This window comes from Periophthalmus magnuspinnatus, chromosome 22 (genome assembly GCF_009829125.3).
Source record: "Periophthalmus magnuspinnatus isolate fPerMag1 chromosome 22, fPerMag1.2.pri, whole genome shotgun sequence".
In the NCBI taxonomy this organism is placed as follows: Eukaryota; Metazoa; Chordata; class Actinopteri; order Gobiiformes; family Gobiidae; genus Periophthalmus; species Periophthalmus magnuspinnatus.
Window position 1 is genome coordinate 27,853,822 of NC_047147.1, and position 24,656 is coordinate 27,878,477.

The 24,656-nt window shown below is 38.6% G+C and overlaps 1 protein-coding gene across 1 annotated transcript in view; it reads right to left on the reverse strand.

Annotated features, from left to right (window-relative positions):
- The window catches only part of clmna (calmin a), a 92,052-nt gene that overhangs the window by 33,398 nt on the left and 33,998 nt on the right, over positions 1-24,656 (reverse strand). The gene's annotated exons all lie outside the window — the stretch shown is intronic.

Here is a 24,656-nt window from a genome sequence, read left to right on the forward strand (position 1 = left end):
AGCTGCTCCAGACAGTTATGTGATTCACAGACGGATCTGCGCAGTTTATCCACGTCATTGACAGACGTCCTCGTGTCCTTATGTCCTCATGTCCTTATGTCCTTATGTCCCACTCCCAGTGTTTCAGCTGATGTGGCCGATGTGGAGTCAAGACTCGTTAATGATTTAAGTGTTTAACCCCTTAACGCTCCGACGGCCCGCCCTCGGGCAAAGATCCGCGCGTAAAATTACGCACGCGTAATTGTGTAATTTTACGCACTGTTTTGCAAGTTTTGCGTTTTAAACATGATGAAACGGACAAAACAAAGGAAGTACGCGACCGAGGACACTGTGGATGTTTGTACAAGTTAAACTAGAGGCATCTGGACCTGGAGCGGTTCGTGGAACCGAGTGAAGATCTAATGATGGACTGAGGAGCAGAGGACCTGATGTGCTGATGGACTGGATGCTGTTCCTGATCGGTGAGTGTGGTTTATTCTGCTATTGACTTAATTGTGGGTCAAATGTGTATTATGTGTAATTATTAGCATTAGCTAATGCCAATCTGCGCCCGACCACCACCAATCATCACACACACCACTTTGGTGAAGTGTCTTGCCTAAGGACACAATGACAGAAGTTGGTCCGAGCAGGACTCGAGCTGCCAACCTCTAACCACTGAGTCACTGTCACAGAATGAGTCTCACTGTACAATCATGTACAGTGTGTTTTTAGTTTCCAGTGTGTGTTTGTTCACTGTTTGCAGTGTGTGGTTTGTAAATATATATTTATTTTGACCCATACAACTTGTTTTGAATATATTTTATATACAAATACACATTATATATTGTGTTTTGATATATAAATGTACAGTAATAGAGCAGCTGCAGACACAGATTCCTCTCAGTGTGTTTTGGTCATTGACTGTCACTAGTTTATTGTTGTAAAAATCAAATGATCGTGTCATAAACTGAGAAAGAGACTGGACTCTGTCCCAGACACAGTAGGACAAACTCACTCAGTCACAGCAAAAGCTTCACACAATGGATTATACTTATATATACTTATATACTTATACTTATACTCATAATACAAGTCAGAGCTTTATCATAAAAATGTTACGTGTGTTTTCAACATTGGAGTTTACAGTTGTCTTGGTTTGGTTGAAGTTCATGTTTTGCCATAGTTAAAATTAAATATTTATACTTCCAATAGCATTAACATACTACACAGGTCAGGATTTGTGTCATTTTCATTGTATAAGTGGCTAAAGCACTTAAGTAAAAGTCTTATAACAGAAATGTAAATGCGGTAATTTGATTTTGTTAATAAACCATTTAACTTTGATGGATGTGATGCAGCATGACCACAGTGCGCACGTCCGACGACCACAGTGCACACTGTTTGCTCAGACTCGTGAAAAATTAGAGGGAACATGTCCTGGGACCCCTGTGGTTCAGTCTCCACATGCTGCAGACTCAGACTTATCCTGCGTTTGTGTCCAGTAGATTAGACGACTGTAACGTCCTGATCACTGGACTCTCCAAACGAGCCACAGAACAGAACATCCAGAACATCCAGAACATCCAGAACATCCAGAACATCCAGAACATCCAGAACATCTAGAACACTGCTGCTCGGGTCAGGACTAGAACCAGGAAGTACTTCACACATGTGTCCTGTGCTGAAGATGTGACTCAGGCCTCGACTTTGACAGTGTTTAAATCCAGACTCTGTTCTGGTTCTGTTTCTCTGTTTTTCTGTTTCTCTGCTGTGACTGAAAGGTTTTTATTCTGCACTTTTCTCTTTTAATGTTAAATTCATGATGATTATTTGTGATTATTTATGTTTTGATTTGTGTGATTTTAATGTCTTTCTTATTCTATAAAGCACTTTGAATTACTTTGTGTATGAATTGTGCTGTACAAATAAACTTGCCTTAAAAGGTGCACTGTGTAACTTTTCTGAGGGTCTTTCACTTGTTAGATGTTATTATTTTGACTGGAATATTCCACAGTATGGCATAAAACTTATCTCCATAAAGACAAGCATGTGACACCAACAGGCCAGGTTACAGGACAGATCTGTGGAGAGGCAAGCCCGCTGTAAGAGTGCATGTTTTTAAGAAAACCTGGTTTCTTCCCCTGGACATGTCTCTGGCTCGTCAGAAATTTTGTTTAAAAAAATTGCCAAAAATTGTTTAAAAGTCTCGGTTTACTTAAAAGAAAATCATAACTAAACAAAACCAGCGCTGAAAGAGGAAAAGGTAAAAAGATTAAAAAGAAAAATAAAGAAGGAAGCAGCAGGAGCGAGCGAGGTTTGTGTCTGCACAGCTCTCATAGTTTAATGCCATACTGTGCAACAATCCAGGTGACGCAATAACATCTCCATGGAGACGAGCAAATACTGTAGCAGACCCTATTCTAGAAAGGTTTACATAAAAGATAAAGACGTCGTCCTAAACTCGCTTCTGTTACTTGAAACGACACTAAAACTATCGTCAAATTAAACAGAAAAACAGGAAAATGAGGAAAAATTATATTATTAAAAAAAACTGTTCCTTTGTGTGTGACATCGTCTGGAGCTGCAGAATTGTCGGTAAAATCTTGTTTTGTTCTGATTCTCAAACAACTTAGGATGTTTCACGTCGTCATGGCAACGCAACATAAAAAGATCCTCCCACAGCTCAGCGTAGAGACGACTTCTCTCCATCCAAAATGCAGTTTCACGGCTCCACTACATCAGAAAACGCTCGGCTCAGGGGGAATGTCCCGCAGTGTGAACACATAATTAACACATTCATCTGAGCAGCGACCGACACAAACCTCCACTCAGGCTCTGAAACCAAACGTACACTCTGCAGCGTCGGATAAACTGTGTCCCAACAGAGGACGTCCACACCCACAACAGTCTCACTTTACTTTGTATTTTAAACTCCGTCATTCTAAAGCCACAGCTGCCCTGGGACGTGACGACAGAAACATGACGTCTGTGTGAAGTGAGAGTGAAGCTTCTTTTCCAACGCAAAATAAAGAAAGAAAGAAAAACTCCTGAGATCAAACTCTTTCAAAATATGGCTCACAAAATGGTAGAGTTAAGTTGTCAGGAAATGCAGTAAATACTTACTTTGCTTGGAATGTTCCACAGTATGGCATTAAACTGACCAGTCTTCATGTAAATATGACAAACGGCATCAGGCCAAGTTTGTTTTGCCGTTCACCTCGTCAGACCTGAGCTCTTTTGTGGCTTTATTCATTTCTCTTTGTTATTTGGGCTGATTGGTCCTGATGAGTAAAAATAAGGAATTATCTTTTTACAATATGAGAAAAATTATGTCACATTTGAGGACAGTTGTTCTACATTTTAATTTAATTTTGATAGAACATTTGAATAATGATTTACAAAAACTTTTAAGAGCCTGAAACAGCAACATTTGTCCTGAGTTAAAACATTTGTGCCTCTTGGATCAGAGTCTCATGTAAAGATCTGCAGACAGGAGCAGAGACTTTAACAAAAAATAAAGAAATAAAACTATGAACATTCTAAACTCTTAAAAATATTCTAAATTAAACCTGTTTGCATTGTTGCTGTTCTGTTCACATATGTAGGATGTTAAACATTATAACTGTATAAATATAAGATATATTATTTTAAAGCCACACTATGGTACATTCAAGGCAAAGCACTTGACATGCTGCAGCTCTGGTCTGTCTCTGTTTCTCAGGTTAGATTTGAATTTTAGTTTTATTTTAACACAATCTGACCAGAAATAACCAAGTTGGTTCAAATCCTCTGACCTGCTGTAGTTGCAGCTCTTAAACACGTCTCTCCACACAAACTGCACTCAGGCTAACGAGCGTTAGCATTAGCCAACGGTTTGTGTTTGATTTTCAATAAAAAGGTGAGAGTGACTCACTGACAAACGGACTGATCACAGGCTCCGGAAAACGAGCTCTTTAAATCCAATTATCATTTTTCTTTCTTTTTTCTAAACACTTCTTTGCCTGTGTTTGCTAATGTGTGCTTTGTGTCACCATGGCAACGGCTGAACATTCTGCCATAGACACTCAGCATGCCGTGTGAAAAGCCCCTCAATGGAGACCAGCAGGAAGCAGACTCAAAAAGTTACACAGTGTCTTTAAATAACAAAAATGCACCAAAATCCCACCGGTGAAAACCTGAGGTAAACACTTTTGTGCGTCTCTTTTGTGCGTCTCTTTTGTGCGTCTCTTTACTCCATTGTCCATATTAGTCCAGAGCAGAAAAGAGAGAAAAGACCAAAGACTTTTCAGTTTTCAGTAACATTACGTCTTTTTTGTTCCCATAGTTGGTAAGTCAAACGCTTTGGCCCTCGGGGAGAGCAGCTTTGGGACTAAAATTAGACTTTGTTCTCTCATTCAAAAGGGAAGGTTTGACATTCCAGAGTTTTTAAGTCGTTCAGACTCAAAGTGCTGTAGTAAAACACATTCCAGCTACAGGAAAAAAGCACCAGGCAACGTCTCACTGATGTAGGTGCAGGTCAAATTTAAGGTCAGCAATAAATCTCCTGCATAATAATAAAGAAGAAGTTTTAAAAGTGCATGTTAATCACCGACACTGGAACATTTAATCCCAGATCACATGACGGGATAAGTCTAAGGACGAGCTGCACCAGAACTGACACTGAAACAGACTTTAGACTCTTTTACTTCACAAAACTGGAATTTACTTAAAGGAAAAGCAAAACTGGACACGTTGGAGACACAATCGCAAAGTAATGATCTGATAACAAACTTGAACACACACCTGCTCCTGTTTTTAATGTTTGTTTTAATGTTTTATATGGACTTTTGTTTAGTTAGTTTGTTTCTGTTTGTGTTGTATTTTAAACAGGGAGTCCATGAAAAAGAGCCCAAGTGCTCTCATTGGGTATAAATAAATAAATAAATAAAAATACTTAAATTAAATAAATAAATAAATAAATAAAAACAATTTAAAAAAATACAAAAAAAAATAAATAAAATAAAAAATTAATAAAATAAATTAAAATAAATAAATAAAATTAAATACGAAAACTGGGGAGGAAAATCAGATTAAAATAAATAAAATAAACTAAGACCTTCAGTTCATGTTTTAGCATAAAAATATGAAACTGATGATATAAACCCTGCCCACGCTTACGTCAAACTTATGGCGGAGTAGGCAGCACTGTCGCCTCACAGCAAGAAAGTTCTGGGTTCGAGTCCTGTGCCTTTCTGTTTGGCAGTTTGCATGTTCTCCCTGTGTCTCGTGGGTTTACTCCAGGCTCTACGTTTTTTCCCCCATCAACACAAAACACGCACAAAATTCTCCAGAGAAGGTCGACCTGACCACGACTCGCTCAAAGACGGCTCCTGACGGGTCAAACGCGACGACGACTTTAAAGACTCAGGAGCGACATAATTATCAGAAACTATGACTGACGTTTTTGTCGAGTTAAATTAAAAATGAACCTTTGCGAGTCTGTGAGGTCAGGCCAAAAACGTGAGGTCACTGTGGAAAAATAACACCTTTCCTGGACAAAACATCAGGACGTCTGGACACTGTGATCCAATCGTAATAAAGTACGTGGACAATGACACAGAGCAGAAACGCTGGACAAAACACCTGGAAACATGACCTCAACACTGACTTCACTCTCAGGACATAATGGAGTCTTTATAAACGTGGATTTTGTATCGATGCGAGTCTGACGTGCACTTTTTCTGATATTTCCACTGAGCTAATAACTCACAAAAAGGCCACTGTGGAAGTAAAACGGAGGGTAAAAGTGAAGTGAAACGACTCATTAGAAACACTGATTTGAGTTGGTTTAGATGTCCTACTGGTTTAGTTTAATTAAGATGTATTTTTGTTCGGAATTCAGCTTCTATCATCTCCAGAGGCAAGCACGAGCCACACCGGGTCAGATCTGCGGAGAGGTGGCGCCACTCACGTCAGTAATGCAACTTATTATATTATCGAAGTATTTTTCATCAATAAAAACACCTGTAAATGAAGTACTGCATTTTCCAGACGATACGTGTCACCTTTTTTATTATTTATTTTTTATTATTATTATTAAAACTTGCCTTTAAAGATAAAATGTCTGTTCTTGGGCTCGGATTTTGTAAAATAAATCTCCCCCATAATCTAATAGTAAGTATTTTATTCAGTCATTACATTCAAAATCAAACATTATTCAACTTGTATGAGGTTGTGCAGAACGTTTCTATCACGATCAAAAAGGTTTAAGCTGAAGTAAAATGTACTTATAAAACCTAACCCTGTTTAATAATAACAACGCACAAGAATTCAAAGAAAAGCAGCATCAGTTCTACAAGAAATGACTCAATATGTAACAAAAGAAAAACTACAAACCACGACAGTCACATGACTCCTGTGTCGTCTAATGTTCAAAAAGTCATGTTTTATACTGTACTTCTTTTTAAATACTTTTACTGTGTAGAAGCTTTTTAATTTATCATCCAGGTCGTTCCACACACTGACCCCTCGAACACAAAGATGTTTTTTACTGGTTCTAGTCTTACTTTTTTTGAATAAACCTGTTCGTCTGATGTTGACTCTCTGTCCAGTGTGACTTATATGTTTGTTTTTTTCTTCATTATTATTCTTTTTTTGCTGATTCGACTTATACTCCGGAAAATACATTCACTGCAACGTTATGGAACTCTCCTGGCAAAGCACGAACATCTCTATGGAGACGAGCAGGTGCATACAACCACCAGAAAAGTGACATGAAGCGTCTTTAAACTGAAAATGTCCCTAATATTCAGTATTCCGTGGTTATTTAGAGGCGCAGCTTTGTTTTCCAATAGTAATGGGCCAATTGAGTTTTGTATTCCTCATCCAGAGCCAGCCTCGTAAAACAAAATGGAGTATAAAGTACAACAATTGGCTGGGCATGTTTTTTCATTGTAAATAGTTAAAATAAGCCTTTTTAAATTGCTCTGAGCCGACGAAGCCAATTATCCCGGATCCACTTGAGTAATGGATATTCTCGTAACGCTTTGGGAGCGTGAGTTTGCAGCGCTGCTCCGTCACACTTTCATTTATCAAACTGTTCGTTTATGAAGCCGTCCTGACAGTAGGTGTTTTACAATCAGGTTCAGCTCGGGAGCCTGTCGCCGGGGGAAACGAGAGGAGAATGTGCCAAATGGTCTTTATAATTTTACTACGAAGAAACCTCTTGAATGAATTCTGCATCTGCAAAGCTGAATCTGAGCCAGATTAAAGCCCCGGACTCAGTTTTTTACACCAAATGTTCTTGTCCTAGTGCAGATATAAGGTCAGAACATGTCCACTGTGCGCTGTCTAATCAGGAAGTGAGTGTTAGCATGCTAGTTGTTGTTTCATGCGTGACAGAAAAACTCCGCTCTGGTCTCTGGGAGTTGTGAAAAGTGCTTTTAATGAGAAGGAACAACTTTGGAACGCTGCAAACTGTTTAAATTAGTTTGTTTTTCTTTTTTTTTTCAGTAAAAATCTGATCAAAACAAGGGGAAAAGTTTGTTGACAATAATAAAGATGAAGAGACAGACTTTAGCGCCTCAAAGTGCTGAGCTTGGCATAAAATACAAGTTGCTAAGCCATAAAGTTATTAGTTTTGGCTCGTCATTGATGATGGACACAAGGACAGATTTTCTCTTAGGGAAAAAGATAAAGAAGCATCAATAACCTGAAAGTTTAGATGGATTATTATAGTTTGATGTCAAGCACAGTGGATATTGCGACTAAAAGCGCTGGAATAACTCACGCTTTGGATAAATATCATCGATTATGCGAATGTCTGGAGCCCGTCACGTAAAAAACCCACAGTTTCTTTCTAACCTGCCTATTCCTTTTCAGACTTTGATTGGCTTTTGAGGAAGACAGAAAAAAAAAATGTCTGAAACAAATAAAGATGATGATGGTGATGGTGGTGATGATGAACCTGACCTTTTTTGGTTAGTTTGGACATTTCTTATTTCACGTAACGCGAAGGGAAACTGTTACGGACTTCTACAAACATGTCGGTGTTTTGACATTAAATGTAATCTTAAACTGCACAAAATACATCATAAATACTCATATTTTAAGGCCGTAGTTCTATCAAACGTGTCATAAATAAGGATGAGTAATGTCCTGGGTCCAGATGGGCTGTTGTTTTGGAGGTTACATGTTCAGAACTGCTCACTCATTCACTCGACCTGCACAGAGCAAGCAGAGAGACCGCAGATTGCCCTGGCGTTAGCACGGATCAGACTCTCTCTTTGCGGTTGATTGACAGGCAGCAGTACGAGTCGAGGGCTCGATTTCACACTGTCATAAAGGCTGATTAAATAAGTTCCTCGAGTTTAGTATTTGCCCATGAACCAAAATAATGTGTTTCAATTTCTGTTTCCACCAGTGTTTTTGCTGCCATTGTGTCCATATGCAAGACACTTAACGCACTTTGTTACCAGTGTTTGAGTATCCTATGTCCATGAGAGGCTGGCTATGTGTTAAGAGACACAAGTGTTCAACGATGGAAAACAAGAGCTAAACGTCCTGTCACTGGAGCAGCAGATGATCCATGACCAGGTCTCCAGCTTGGCCCGGTCAGGACTAGTGCTGTCGTGATAATAAAATGTTAAAATAGGGTTTTATACAAAGGAATAGACTCGAAACGCCACAGCAATTCTGAGAAAAACACAAATTTTCAATGTTAAATGGTAGAACTTTCTTTTATATTCCAATGTGTCCAGTAGGTTCATAATGGTCCTGGTTCAGTCCTGGTTTAGTCCTGGTTTAGTCCTGGTTTAGTCCTGGTTCAGTCCTGGTTCAGTCCCGGTTCAGTCCCGGTTCAGACCCGGTTTAGTCCCAGTTCAGTCCTGGTTCAGTCCCGGTTTAGTCCTGGTTTAGTCCATGTGTGTGTACTTATCATTATAAACAGACTGGGGAAAGGTTCATTTCTGTCCTGTAAAAATGATTTCTTAATATCGATACTCGCTGAAATGAGTATCTAGTTTTAGTATCGATATCTGATTTTCAATTCCCTCGTTAGGACGATCTTAGCTGGAAGATGTGACCTACTTGAGTAAAACATGAGCATTTCCTCATTCTAGGCTTTAAACTCTATGTTGTCACGTTACACAATCGAATCCAGCGTCATTACATCATGTTGTTTCCTCTTTATGCTCCGTCTGTGGAGTCATTTTAAACCCTCACACAAACACAAAACTATTGGTTCATTCATAATTTCTTCACAAATTACGGCATAAACTACAGGTGCATCCAGACTTTCCACATAACTCCACACCACAAACACTCAAACACATACTACGTTATATTTAATTAGACAAACAGAAGCTTAACTCTGAGTTTAAGCTGGATTTTTGTCAATCATTCACTGACTCGGAGCTGCCGGCGCGTCTGCAAACCGCTCATACTTTGGTTAGCTTCATTTGTTTACCATGCAAACACCGCAATCTGCACAGACGCAAAGTACAGCCCTTTTTAAATGATGTGTTTTTACTGCGGCGGTCGCTTCATGACATTTCTGTGCTGAGAGACGCCGAACTCAGAGTCCGCGCTGAAAGCAAATATAATTACGTGCTAATTAAGTCTCGTGGGACTGTAAAAAACACACCTCTCGTAAAGAAGATGAGTAATTCTTTGAGGGATCCTTGGCGACACTGGCTCTTTGTCTTATGAAGGCCCTTAAGTTAATTGCCTTGTCTTGGCTGGGCGCTGGATTAGAGCGGAGGAGACGGCGTAAATCCACCGCGGCGCTAATACCAAACAGATAACGCTTCTCAAATCTCGGTTATAGCCACAGACTGTGAAAAAGAAATGTCACCCACAGCGTTCAGCTCCAAATTAAGCTAATCGAGGCCAGAGCAGGTTTAGCGGCTAATCTGGAGCTAAGAATTCCAACCAAGAGTATCATAGCAACCAAAGAGCCAATCAGGAGCGAGGATGTTGAAGGTTAACGCCCCCTTCTCGTCTGCACCGCTGGTTTAAACAGGGAGCGGGCGCTTAGTAACGCTGTCAATCAAACCTGTTGTTAACGCTAGCGGGAGTGAGGAAAGGGAGAAAGGAAAAGAGGAAAAAAGAAGGAAGAAAGGAAAAGGAAAAAATAAATAAAAGAGAAGGGAGACTCAACCCTGAAACTGAGAGAGTTTAGTGATGAAGTTAGAACTGTTTTTTACATTCATTCGTTCATTTTACTGCTCAATAATTAAACATTAGCTCATTGTAAGGCCTCAGCCCCGCCCCCTCAACCTGCCCCGCCCCCTCAGCCCCGCCCCCTCAGCACCGCCCCGAGCTCTGATCATTGTTTTATTTGTTTCTTGTCCTTTGTTTTGTTCCAGGTTTATCATTTTCTTGTCTGTTTCTATCTCGTCAAGTCCTGTTATATTTTGTACTGTACTGTTGTTGTTGTTTTTTTCATAAATAAAATACTTTAAAAAAATAAAAATTAAAAAAGGCACCTGATTTGTCTGTTATTAATGTTCATATTCAGACTTACAGACACAATAGTGAAATAAAACCACCAGGAACAACACACGAACATGTTAAATAAATGAGTCTGACAGGTACAGACAGAGACACGGTTTTACAATAGAAAGTGAACTGGAGTCGTTGAAGCAGGAAGTGCGCCCATGATCACTTCCTGTTTGGAACACGTAGCTAGCAGGTTAGCTACATCCATTTACTTACACAGTCTATGCTTTTAGCCTTATCTTAAGTAAATCTGTCATGATAACAAACTTTGAAGTACGAAATATTACGGGAAAAAATATAGATGATAAACAGAATCAAAAGACTTTTATTGCCATTATCAGTGAACACAACTCAAACTAGGAACTTTCTTCAATGCAACATAAAACACTGAATAATAACAATATAAAAAAGCTGAAATACGGCTATTATAAATACAAATAAGGGCATACGTGAAGTTAAAAACAAAAAAATATGTAAAATAAAACTATAATACTGAAAACCTTCAAGAAGAATTATCCCCATAAATCTATTTTAAATGTACAATATGAAAACATGAACTGCAATAAATAAACATCAGAATGAAACTCTTCGTAGTAAAAGTTTGCGTCTGTACAGAGTTATTTATTCAACCGTCTGCAGCTCAAATCTTATCGTCCAACAGGATCAGAGGGAAATGTTCTCCACAAGATAAACACTGGCCCTTAAAATGATCGTTCCATCCGTCCTGCGCTGGACAGTGTGTTGATTCAGTAAATAAAGGCGTGACAGGTTTAATCTTTAATGTTTTAAAACTTCACGGAGCAAATTAATACATTTCCTAAAGGTGAATAAGATCTTTGTTGTTTTCTTAAAAGACGAGTCAAAATAAACCTCGATAACAAAATATTCTGTGTAATAAACGTAGAAATTGTCAAAGTTTAAACAGTTTAAGTCGAGCGTGAATTTCATGGTTTAGAAAATACTACATTAAAATTACTTCACAAAGTACAAGGAGTAAAGTACTGTACTAGTAGAATATTTAGGTATCTGTGCTTTACTTAAGTACATTTTACAGTGGATATTTTTACTTTTACTGCAGTACATTTGAGAGCAGTATCTGTACTTTCTACTCCACTACATTTCTGACCAGGACTGGAAAGTAAAAAGTACTTTTCATCTGATTTGAGGAGTTATTTTTTACCATATTCGTGGAAACCTGACTAAAAATTTCCGAGTTCAAGCTTCAACAAAAATAAATACGTAAAACTCAAAAGAAAAAATGATTTGTTTTACTGCGTTTGACCAAAATCTGTGTCATTTTTTTCAATATCACGACATTTACACTTGTGTGAAATACTTTTTACTCTTTAAGTTCATTTTTAAACAGGTACTTTAAAGCTTTTACAAGATTTATTCATGTGATACTTTTACTTTTGCAACTTTTTACCTCGATATCTGTACTTTTACTGCAACAAAAGTAGTAGAGTTGAGTACTTCATCCTCCACCGCTCGAGATAAAACGACCATCTCTGTCATATTTTAACAATTTAAAGTCAAATATTTCATCTTTCTCCAAATGTTGCCGATAAACAAGACGCTGAAACCCAAGAATAGTGGGGTTTTTTTTCCTTGGAAACTGAGATGCTTGTAAATAGGAGCCTCGCACACTTAAAAACTCACACCTCGTTTGAAGTATCGGGCCCAGGGCAGGTACACAAACACAGTACTGCCTTGGAAACCACTCCTCACAGAGTAAACAGAGCAGGAGCTGAGTGAGCGACGCCGCTGATAAAATACTCAGACAATGGACAGAAGCGAGATCGGATCAGGCTGAATTTCATACGGCTCAAACAAAAACCAAACTGAAAAAGCCAGGATGTGAAGTCAGACTCGAGAAGTAATGTGTTTTTGTGAAGTTCTAACTGTGTAACTGACTGTGGAGAAATGATTTGTAGTTAATATTTGTTCACATTAGAAACCAGGACCAACACGGTGATGTTTTTGTCACGTTTCTGGCAAAAAAACGACTGAAAAAAAGTGATTTAAAAGAAAGAAAATGGCCTCGGGGTCCCACTGGAGGAGCTGGAGGAAATGTCTGGGGGTGAGGGAAGTCTGGGACAACCACGACCCGGACGAAGAAAATGGAAGCGGAAGGAAATGGATGGATTATTCAAGGCTCCAGAGCAGATTATTAAACTGAAATGACCTTTACTCTGCTCAGTGTTGATGTAAAGTGACAAAACCAAAGTCGCACAAAGAAAAAAACGACCAGATACTTAAAAAAAACAAAAACGACGACTTAAGATCCTCGTCTGAGCTCGTCGGCAGAGCGACAGGACGGATGACCTCACGTGTGGTCAGCGCGGCTCGTCGTGTCGGTGTAATGATGTAATAATGACACGATGTTGACGCTCGTTCATCATTACGGGGCGTTAGCGTTTAGCACTTCACCGCCGCGAACGGACAGGACGACCCGGAGTGACACAAATGTGAGGGAATAGTGGTCACGGTAAAAATTAATGAGTGTAAAAGTCAGTTAGATGAAAAAAAATATGAATTAATGGATGAAAACTGGTCCAAAAATGTAAATGTTACGACTACTACTACTACTACTACTACTATTACTACGACTACTACTACTACTAGTACTACTACTATTACTACTACTAGAAGAAGAACAACAACAACGAGCATAAGAAGAACAAAAATAATAAGAACAACGATAATAAGAACAAGAGGAACAAGAAGAACAACAACAAAAAGAACAACAAGAACAAGAAAAAGAACAAGAAGAAAAAAAACAAGAAGAACAACAACAAGGAGAACAAAAAAACAACAAGGAGAACAATAACAACAACAAGGAGAACAACAAGGAGAACAAAAACAACAACAAGGAGAACAACAACAACAACAAGAAGTCGAAGAACAACATCAACAACAAGAACAACAAAAGCAACAAGAACAACAACAACCAGAATAATAACAAGAACAGCACTTTTCCAGACACGTTGCGTTATAATTCCGTACATTATTAATTGACTCAGTTGTGATAATCTTCTTATGTAGTCACAGCTGCCCCGGGGCAAACAGACAGAAGGGAGGCGGCTAATCTGCGACATCGGCTCCTACAGCCACAAACACAAACACACACCTGATTTATTTAAGAGGGTGAAGCCTCAGGACACTGTGGCTCCTGTTTGAGCTTCTGTTTGATTCTGTCTGACATAAAACACTTTTGTTTGACATATGACACTTTTGTCTGTTATTTAGGCCAAGTTACATAATCTGTGACACCTGCGGATTTATTTATTCTTTTACGTTTGGCGCATTTAAAATAATAAAGTGACTCAAACACACACGAAACGAGAAGAGAGTAAACGAGAAGAGAAAACAGCTAGGACATAAAAGTTAAAAGTTGATTTTACATATTTATTTACTTACTTTAATATCCAAACCATAACATTTCAGGGTTTATCTATTATTTTATCTCTATTTCAGTTTCAACAGTAAAAATATACAACAACTATTCAAATAAAAACAGTGGCCAAAACCCAGTGGAATAGAAATCATAAAAATTAATCTTCAGTTCAATATAAAAGTACATATAAAATCCAGTCAGTATTTTCCTTTTCGGGAGCTTCCTCTGCGTCCTGTGTAAACGTCATGGGTTTTACTTCAACTTTTCATATTTCTATAATGGTCCAATTAGTCACACAGATGAGTTTTCGCGCCGAGATGGAGGAATAGAAAGAGTTTGAATCACCTCCACACGACCAGCACCGAGAAACATACAGGACTCTGGAAATACTTCACTTTTCTGCTCGTTCTGTCACTGAACTACAGCTGCAAGATTAAAAACACAATTAGCAAATGACAAAGTCTGCAGTATTTGAAGTACTGTCACGATCCGCATTACGTGAATATCTAGCTTGTTCTTGCCTTTTGTATTTTGCTTTTTGTATCCTGCTCATTTGGATTTTTCATGCCGCCCTTCAGATCCTGTTCTCTGGACCGTCCTCGCTCCCTCGCTCCCGGCTCCGCCCCGACCCCGCCTCCCCGCCCTGGTACAGTCTCTCCTCGTCTTGTTCTCCGCACTCTACGCCTCGCACCCTGCTCCTCGTTCTAACTCTGGTCGCCCTGTCCCCTGTTCCCCTTTTACTGTACGTTAACTCACGACTTGTAAATAAATAAACACTATAAACTTTCCCCGAGTTTTGCATCTGTTTGTCCTATTTTCCCGCGTTACGACAAGAACCAGCATTTCCTCCACAAACAAAAAAACAATATTTGACCAGAAGTGACGAGCAGCGAAACGTCTTCACTCCTACAACTTTTTGTCCAGTTCACAGATTTGAAATGTTCTTTTTACTCTGGATCAGACCTGGAAGCCTGAAGGATTAGACGGACAACAAACTCTGTCTTATTCTGCATAAAAAATAAAATAAAATGCTGATAAAATGCTTTAGATCTGCACAAACATCATCTCTTTAGCTGAGCACATGTGTATCAGGTTCACCTAAAGAACACGGCACAAATCTGTTCTCATACAAGTTTGAAAACCGATTTACATTATTTTTTTGTAATTTTTATTAATGTGCATTGTCCCCTTTTTAAATAAATAAATAAATGGAGTCGGAAGAAGAAAACGTATCAAGTGCCACCTCTATGAGACGTACAGCCGACTGTGGCCCTGAGCTGCTCTCCCAACACTGTGAAATGTAACAAAGTAAAAGTAGTAAAGTACTGCACTTAAAATTTTTGATATCCGTCCTTTACTTTTCATTTTTCAGTGTATACTTTTACGTCACTACATTTGAGAGCAGTATCTGTACTTTCTACTTTTACTACGTTTTTGAATGGGACTAAAAAAAAGTATTTTTATTATAGTCTGAGATCTGCTGAAAAGGCTGAGGCTTTATTTTTACCAACTCTATAGTTTGTTTTTATTTGTATTTGAACATTTCCATCGTTTCTGTTGAACAAAACTCAACAAATTTACATCAAAATCACCACATTTGAAGATTTATTAGAAAATCTGAAAATCAGCAGGAAATACTGTTACTTTTTACTCTTTAAGTACATTTCCAAGCAGATACTGTAATACTTCATGTACATTTTTTTCATGTGATACTTTTACTTGAGGTTTTTTTTTTTTTTTGCTCCACTATCTGTACTTTTACTTAAGTAACAACATTAAGCACTTCACCTCTACTCACATGTGATTCTTGTTTGTCAGTTCAGATTTCAGGCCTTTTCTCATTTCTTCTCGTTGTGTTTAAATTGTGAACAAAAATCCTACTATTAAAACATAAATCCAAATTGCGACGCTTGTCAGAAAAAAAAAGCCTTTCCTCTATTTCCCAAATCGTTCAGCTGTGCCCTGAACCCTTCACGACGTTAACGTGAGCCGTGGCAGCAGCGCTCGAGGTTAAATTATGTAGAAAGCAGCTGTTTGATTGAAATATTAATGCGGACGCCATGACAGCGCCTCCCTGTGGACCACAAGGAAACATAACCGACAGTTACATAAGAGGCTCATGAGGGACAAACAACGTAGCGTAACTCTTGGGTTTGTACCATAGGACGTAGCTAACCTGCTAGCCGCCACGTCCCTCTCTCTACGTCACGTGTCAAACTCAAGGCCCGTGGGTCAAACGCGGACCACCACGTCATTTTATGTGGCCCGTGACAAAGGAAATTAAAAGGTATGACTGTGTTAAAATGTCAGTTTATCATTAGATACAGAGTTAAACAGCCATTTTTTCATCTCTGTGCAAATCCATGCGCAATATTTGAAACTTGAATAAGCGATAAACACAGAAACGGTTAATTAACAAGATATTTTTTAAAAAACAACCATTTTGCTGATGTGGCCCTTTGTGAAAATGAGTTTGACACCCCTGCTCTACGTCATCATTTTGGTTTTAAACGTTCATATTAACCCGCTCTACATGATCCTGCTGTTTTGCATTTTGCTTTCGTGTCGACGACAGACAAATCAGCTGCTTTATTTCCCCGAGGTCGTTCTGGCTACGTCAGGTTTGATTGCGCCTGTTCTCCGTCAAACCGGTTGCGCAGGAAGGAGCTTTACCTTCAACAGATTCGCTGCAGATTGGTTCTTTGGTTGCTGTGATACTCGTGGTCGGAACTGCACATATGGAGCTCCAAATTCGCCGCTATAACTGCTAGCAACGACGAGCTTCATTTGAACGCATCACACTCACTTAGTCCACTTCTTTTTACAGTCTATGGTTTGTAGAAATGACTGAAATATGAACTGCTTAACTATATAAACTACATATAACACACTAAAGAGAAAGTGAAGAGATCTGATCAGAAAATGTCACATATAAACTGATACAAAAACTAATATTGAAACTAAATATTCATTCAAAAAAGCATCAACATTGAAGAAAACATAAATAGGACAAAATTGGATAGTTTCATTTAATAGTCGTCTATCGCGGGGGTCACGTTCTAAAAATAATCTGTGGAGTATCAGGTTTATTTTTTACATTATTCTCTCTGTTTTTGTCTGTAAAACCCCTCACCACACACTTTATACACTTTTCTCACACAGGCGTTAACATTTTCTCACATTTCTCTCTCGTTTAAACTCTCTCAAAGTTCAAACCTTCGTAGGCGTCTTTGTCGGTGCAGAACGTTTCATCGACATTGTGGGTTTTGTCGGTGGAGAAAACAAATTGCAAACACACAGCACTTCAGAGTCACACTGAGATCCAACGTTTATGTAAATTTGTCTGAACACATTCTGTACTGGACAGGAGACACGGCACGGAGGAGACTGATGGACAATGGTCTACAGTCCAACAGCCAATCAGGACGCACGACACAATGGTCTACAGTCCAACAGCCAATCAGGACGCACGACACAATGGTCTACAGTCCAACAGCCAATCAGGACGCACGACACAATGGTCTACAGTCCCAAGATATAAAGGTGAAGAAAATATAGACAATAAACGATAATAAACAGAACTATCCCCCAAAAAGTACTTTAAAATTACAGTACAGTTAAACATGTGACATAAAGCAAACGCTGAGCAGTCGGTTTGTGTCCGTTATGAGTCACACAAGTTAATAATTCAATGTTCTGCAGCTCAGGTCTATGTAGTAATTATCGTGACGGGTCTAATTGGTGAGACTAATTTGTACAGCGCCAGAAATAAACAGATACGGTTCGTAGCAACACGGCAGTTTTTAAAGCTCATGTTGCGTCTTGTTTTGGCTCCTGTGACTCTCCGCACTGTAATCACGACATCACCGTTACAGCTCCGGACATGTTATTTTATCAAACGTTATTCTGCTGCTCGGGACAAGTGTTTACATCCTGGTTTATCTGTAGACTGTAATTTTATATGAAATCACTTCCTCAAATATTAACGATGTTTCACCAGTGCTGTTTTAAATGGAAACTCGTCACATTTTTATACAGCGCTTTTCCACCTTAAAGACTCAAAACGCACATGATCATAATCACATTTACGGTTTCAATACAGTGTTTAGATGTTAGTTCTGGTGTTTGTCCACAAGGGGGCGCTCTGTCGTAGCAGTGACACTTGTTTCTTCTGTGTCTGTGGCTCGTGGGCAGTGGATCCTGATCCCAGTGACTCCACACATTTATATCCTCCACTGAAGAAGGTGAAGTCTGATGTGTGGAATTATTATGGATTTGAAAAACAAGAGCAACAAGATGAGCCACCGATCTGCAGAGTCTGAAGGAGAAAAGATACGGCTCAGAGGGGAAACGCCAGCGACAAACATGAGCGACAAACACAAGCGACAAACACGAACGACAAACACGAGCGACTCACAGACGCACATTTACGACACAAACATCTGCATCGTTTGACAAACTTGAGCCAAAAATCTCCATCTTAAGAAACACACCATGAGAAATAAACTATTGAATGTAGTTTGTGTTTGGATTTGTGTGAATGTCGTCACGTGTTTGTATTGACTTTGCTATCGCTAGCTTAGCACGAGCTGAACAGCATTTTGCACAGTTTGCTGCAGCGGCTCATGGTTTTACAACAATCATGAATTAATCTGAATATATAACCTCCAAAGACCTGGTGTCCACAGATGAGGACATTAAACTGCCTCGGTTTAATAATTAGTGTGATATTATCGTTAATCGTGATTGTTTTGGTCATTTAATATCGTCCCATCTTTAGTCGAGAGCGGGATTCAAACTGTTAACCTTCGGATCAGTGGGCAAACACCAACTGTACTACTGTCGTTTTAAGATAAATTCATTGTGTTTGATGAATTATGTCACATTTCTGGTGGAGTTTTTGCCACTTGTCTCCATGGAGATCAACTGCTTTGCCTGGAATGTTCCACAGTACGACATTAAACTTATGTATTTAACAGAAAAGCCCTCACTTTCCAAACGCATTCCTAGCGACTTAATTATCCACTGCGTTGAGATTATAAGTGCGTTTGACAACTTTCAGAGGCAAGAGCGGAGCTTGGTCGTCACGGTAAAACTAACAACAACCAGCATGCTAATCGTACACTTCCTGATTCTCGGAGAGGAAAAAAAAACAAACAAACACGTGGACAGCACAAAGCCCCCACCCCACGCTTAGCAACGCTGTCAATCAAAACTGTTGCTAACACTAACGGGAGCGACTTTGAGGAAAGAAGGACCTGATTTGTCTGTTATTAATGTTCATATCTTGATTTACAGACACAATAGTGAAATAAAAACCCCAGGATCATGTAGAGGGTTAATACGAACATTTAAGACCAGAATGAGTCTGAAGCAGCAGAGACAGAGGGAGGAGACAGATTTTCAAAACTTAAAATAACAAAACAAACAAAAAAAAACACGAAATAGCTTAAAAAAAAAAAAAAAAAAAAAAAAAAGAACCAAAAACTCAAAATAACTAAAAAAATAAATAAATAAAACTTAAAATAACAAAAATAAATAAATGAACTCAAGATAACAAAAAAAAAACAACCCTCGTAATAATAATAATAAAAAAAAAAAAAAAAAAAACCACAAAATAACAAAAAAAAAAAAAATAGATAAACTCAAAATAATGGACCGGTTCTGACAGTTTTAGAACTTCTATGAGATAAAACATGTCTGATTTGTCTGTTATTAATGTTCATATTTTGATTTACAGACACAATAGTGAAATAAAAACCCCAGGATCATGTAGAGGGTTAATACGAACATTTAAGACCAAAATGACGAGTCTGCGAGGGGCGAGAGTTTGGAACTTCCTGTTTGGAGCGCGGCGGCTAGCAGGTTAGCTCTGTCCATTTATATAAACAGTCTATGGTTCTACTAAACTCACTTTATTCCATGAAAACTTGGTAAACCTCCTTTAAAACTGCCACAAGAACAACCAAGCGGCCTGACTATGACGACAAACCCAGTGGTGCAAACACGTTTAATCATCTCGTTCATCTGTTTGACAAGGGCCGGTCCCTGATGTCACGTCTAATTGCGGGAAGTGTAATGGCGTGTTATGTAAGCGGAGCACGGAAGAGCCTGAAAATACAAGTTTAACCGTGATAAATGGCACAGACGCAGGCGCCGGCTGCTGCTGCTCATCTGTAGACGATCCATCATTTACACAGACGACACATTTTTCATCTAGAGTTTTAGTTCAATAATTTGTGATTCCTTTTGAACAGGAATCCACCAAGTTTGACCGTGGTTATGTGAAGGTTTTGGTGCAAGTTAGCGATGATATTGAAACGAAAACATAAAGCAGAAATAAACCATATGTTGCTGAAGTAAACATGGATGAAGACTTAACAGTTTCTCCAGAGTTTACCTGCTCCTCAGCCTTCATCACTCCTCCCTGCGCCTCCTCTTCATCCAACCAGGGTCCAGTCTGCCCTATTTAAACCCCCATCACAGACGCACGGCCACTTCAGTTTGTTCCACCCACAAAGACTGTTTATATAAATGGATGTAGCTAACCTGCAAGCCATTAGAAAACTGTCCCCTCTCTCTGTCTCTGCTGTTTCAGACTCATTTTGGTCTTAAATGTTCATATTAACCCTCTACATGATCCTGGGGTTAATTTTTTTTATTGTTATTTTGAGGTTGTTTTGTTTTTGTTTTTTGTTTTTAGTTGTTATGTGTTTATTTTTTTTAGTTATTTTTTTTAGAGTAAATTTTTTGAGTTGTTTTGAGTTTTTGGGTGTCTTTTTTTTTGTTATTTTTTGTTATTTGAGTTTGTCTGTTTAAGTTATTTTGAGTTTATTTTTATTTTTATTTATTTATTTTAAACTGTGTCCTCTCTCTCTGTACCTGCTGCTTCAGACTCATTTTGGTCTTAAATGTTCGTATTAACCCTCTACATGATCCTGGGGTTCATTTTATTTTTTATTTTTATTTACTCATTTATTTATTTTTTTCTTAGTTTATTTTCTTTTTTTTGTTATGCCGTTCTGCTGTTCTTCTGTTCTCCCTCTGTTCAGTTTGCGTAGCTGGATTGTTATTTGTTCTTTTCATTTCAGTTCTGCTCTGTGTTTGAATAAATCTGTTTTCACTGGAGACCGACATGTTTAGTTTTTCTTTGTGTTACTTTTAGGTCGTTTATTACCTGCGTGACAACACTTTTCTTTCACGTCCATCTGACTCTTTCCAGGTTGAAACAGATGATAAACGACTGTCATTGTGTTATGTGTGTCAGATTTTTAATATTTTTGATGCTTTGTGATCATTACTAACCAGTACTGTTTATTTTATTTTAGTCTAATTTATTTTAGTTTTTATTTGAAAACACAACAAGCAGAGACATTAAGATAAAAAATAAAAAAAAGATTTTCTGCACCAGATTATAGACTCACTCTCATTTACTAGGCCACATTTTGAAGTTATACATTGCTGAAGCAAATATAGACAATAAACAATAAAACTGACACTAATTTATGCCACTAACACAACCCAAGAGCAGATTTAAACCACAAAAACTATTGTAAATCGACAATATTGTTCAAAAATCAATGAATAAACAGCAGAATAAAACACTTTAGTGATTAGTTTGAGTCTGTAATGAGTTATAAAAGTTATTTATTTCAACCTTTTACGGCATAAATCTCATCATATACTCAAAATATAACCAAAAACATCCAAAGAAAAAGTACACATAATAAAAACTGACACTTTAGCAGCTTTCATAAGTCGATATATTGATAAATAACTACTTTTTATGTTATTTTTATGTTATTTTGTCATTAAATAAAAACAAACTGAATGTCAATATTCATTTCTTAAACATAAACAATAGATACTTTTAATTAAACATCACATTTTACCACAAGAAAAGTCAAATTTCTTCCTCTAAAGTTTGATCCCTGCTCCACAATTTGTACAACTAAACATTTTTAGATCAAAACATAAGTCGCAGAAACTCACAGCTTTAATCGGCTTCAAAATTGTCCGGTTTTTCACTTTGTCTTAAAAACACGCCCCACACAAACAAACTACAAGGGCCTCTGAGGGTCAAAACTCAAACTGCATCACTTCATTAAACTGACGACTTTTTAATCAGTTTTCCAGGTTGATTGGACTCTCAAAATCCAGATTATCCAGGTTTTCCCCGCGGCCGACACAAAGCCCGCAGTGTTACATAAGCACATGCAGTTTAATATGTAATCGGTGTGTTTGTGCACGCAGAGGTCAGCGGCCGGAGTCGCTCTGACCCTGAGACCATCGACCACACACTGTCTCTCAGCGCTGACCCGGGTCAAATATCTGCCGTGTTTTATGAGGACGGATCATTCTCTGTAGAGCTTCAGGATAATAAAACTCAGAATTAACACCTCAACATCCACAAAAATCTGCTGGATCATCATCAGGGACCAACAACGTAACATGTTCGGGCGTTGGTTCCATTATAACAAGATCAGGTGGATCCGGATTGAGCCTTTAATTAGATTTAATAAGACTTTTTTATTTACTGTCTGATCTATAAACTTGGCTCAGTCTGTTTTTTTGTGGTTTTGGTCGTAGTTCTCAGTTGGCGTTTCTTGTTTTTCGCCAGATCCCGTTTCTTGAACCCACCTCCGCCTTTGACCCAGCTTCCTACGTCCGGTCCGAGCACCTCAGCCTCCGACCCAGCTCCTCCAACCAGCGTTTACATCCACTTTTTTGTAATAAACTCTGTTAAACCTTTTACTCCGAGTCTGTATCTTTGATCCTCCAGACGTTATGACAGTAGCAAAATATCAGACAGATCTAGTCATAATTTTAACGCACAATTATTGGCATAACATGCGTCAAATACATAGATACATATAAATGAACATTGCTAACCTGCTAGCCGCTACGTTCCAAACAGGAAGTGATCATGACACACTTCAAACTTCATCGACTCTGGCTCCAGTTCACTTTGCAATAAAAAACTGTCTCCTCTCTCTGTCTCTGCTGCTTCAGACTCATTTTGGTCTTAAATGTTCAGATTAACCCTCTACATGATCCTGGGGTTAATTTTTATGACTTATTTTGAGTTTTTTTTTTTTATTATTTAGGGTTTTTTTTGTTTGTTTTTTTGTTTTTGTTTTGTTTTGTTGAGTAATTTTGAGGGTTTTTATTTTATTTCATTTATTTATTTTTATTATTTTGAAGTTTTGGGGTTTTTTTTTGTTATTTTGATTTTTTTTTTTTTTATTTCATTTATTTTTTTGCGTCTGTTTTTGGTCTTAAATGTTCGTATTAACCCTCTATATGATCCTGGGGTTTTTATTTCACTATTGTGCCTGTAAATTAAGATATTAACATTAATAAGACGCCCTAAAGTCGCTCTGCAGTCCTGGAGTTGATGTTGTAAATGTGCAGAGAGAAAGAATCTTAGGCATTAGCCCGGTGAACAGATGGTTACAGGGACAGTGACAATTTAAAATGAAAGTCTGTTACTGCAGACTCTGCCTCACTCTGCTGCGATAAGGAAATAATACGACTTTGCCTTATTGGTTTCCATTAACACTGCTGCACTGAGCCACCGACTGCACGACAGCACGGCCACTTTAGGTGTGTCAGAGGTCAGAGGTCAGAGGTTAGGGGGTCACACAGTGGACAGGGAGGTGCAGGTGGATGTCACGTCTGTTAAACTCTACACAATTAAAATACTTCACCGGAGACATGTTTGTGTCTCAATGCTAACGCTAATGCTAGTTTTGAGGCATAATAAACATTAAAGCCGCAAGCGGCGATGATGGCCCTCGCCCCCCATGCGACCGCCCCCCCATGCAACCGCCCGGGGCTGGCCACTGCCCCCACGCACCATTTTCCCCACCCGGCCACCCCACGGTCGCAATCCGCCCCCCTTCACACAGTTTCTATATAAATATCTGTGACCAACACATTATAATGGAGGTCCACGGCGTTGAACCGGCAACCTCGTGCACAATACAGGTATGGTGTAATGGACTTTTTTGCCCCCTTTGAGGTTCACAATTATCTCCCCAAGTTTCATGCCAATCGGACAAAGTTGTGTTTTTTACCAGTACAGTAGGGGGCGCTATAGAGGTCACTGTCCATCTGCTCATTATGTTTCTCTATTCACAGTTTTATTCTGTATCAGTGATTAGAATTTGAGCTTTTTAGGCTGATCAATGTGTCTGTGAGAGGGAATAAATTATGCAGGAAAGCAGTCATATTTTGACAGTGTGCTGTGCATAAACCAGAAAGAATATCCCCAAAACGTGGTTGATTATTGACAATCGACATATGCACATACTGTATGTGGAGTTTGATGTAATTTGGATGAAAAACCTAGGAGTAGATATAATTCATAGACATGTAAGTCAAAGTGCCAAGTGCCAAGTGCCAATTTCTTTTCAATTCATTGCGCCCCTGGTGGCCAACCGTGGAAAATTACTCATGGCCATAATGTAATTTTTTGTTTCTTCTGATGCCACTGATTTATTCCCCGAATTTCGTAGGAATCCGATAATATCGGCGTTTCACCCCTATGATAGGGGGCGCTATAGTGTTCATTTTGATTACAATTAATAATCCATTTTATTAATACCCTCATATCACACGTGTGATGTGAATTTGAGCTGTGTAGACCAATGCATGTGCGTGTCAGACATTTTTAAATGATTTTTTTTGGAGTCTTTGCGCCCCTGGTGGCCAAGTGTGAAAAATGACCTATGCCCGTAATATTATTTTTTGGTCCACGTCATGCCCCCAATTTATTCCCCGAATTTCGTAGGAA